Raw genomic sequence first — 534 nt, 5'->3', positions numbered from 1 at the left:
GAGTTAGATCGCCTCATAATCTTGCCCTTATGATAAGGCATGGAACAAACGCTATAATGTTTTATATAATGAAGTGGCCACCAAGTTTATTTACGACTCACTGGAAGTGTGGGTTCCAGGGGGGTCGAGAGACGGAAATTGGTCCAAGGAAGAGCTTCGGGGAACCACAGTGGTAATCGACGAACGAGGAAACCACAGACGAGCACGGAAAAGTTCCTCTTGATGAAATGTGACTGCATGATCTTATTTTTTAAACAGGCAGACCACGTTTTCAAGGATTGTTCGCGAATACCCTTAAGAAGAACAGGGACTTTCAACATATATATGAGTTATTACAGTGTAATAGCATTATCAGTTCGTTGAATGGAATATGAAAATCGCCTTTTTAAGATAACAGATGTCTTTGAAGTTCTGTGAAGATCTTAAATCCTTTTAAAAGAACAGTCGAACTCAGGTTTCATTGAGGACATGTGTCTTATGGTATTTAGAGAATAGATTTTTCATATTCCTCCAAGGAGAGATTTTTGTGTATGG

At 39.1% G+C, this 534-nt stretch overlaps 1 protein-coding gene across 1 annotated transcript in view; it reads left to right on the top strand.

The window, feature by feature from the left end:
- The window catches only part of LOC119592270 (serine-enriched protein-like), a 38500-nt gene that overhangs the window by 26882 nt on the left and 11084 nt on the right, over nucleotides 1-534 (top strand).

This window comes from Penaeus monodon, chromosome 30 (assembly GCF_015228065.2).
Source record: "Penaeus monodon isolate SGIC_2016 chromosome 30, NSTDA_Pmon_1, whole genome shotgun sequence".
Lineage (NCBI taxonomy): Eukaryota > Metazoa > Arthropoda > Malacostraca > Decapoda > Penaeidae > Penaeus > Penaeus monodon.
Note: the sequence above shows the minus strand (reverse complement) of the source record. Positions and strands in the feature narration are given on the sequence as shown.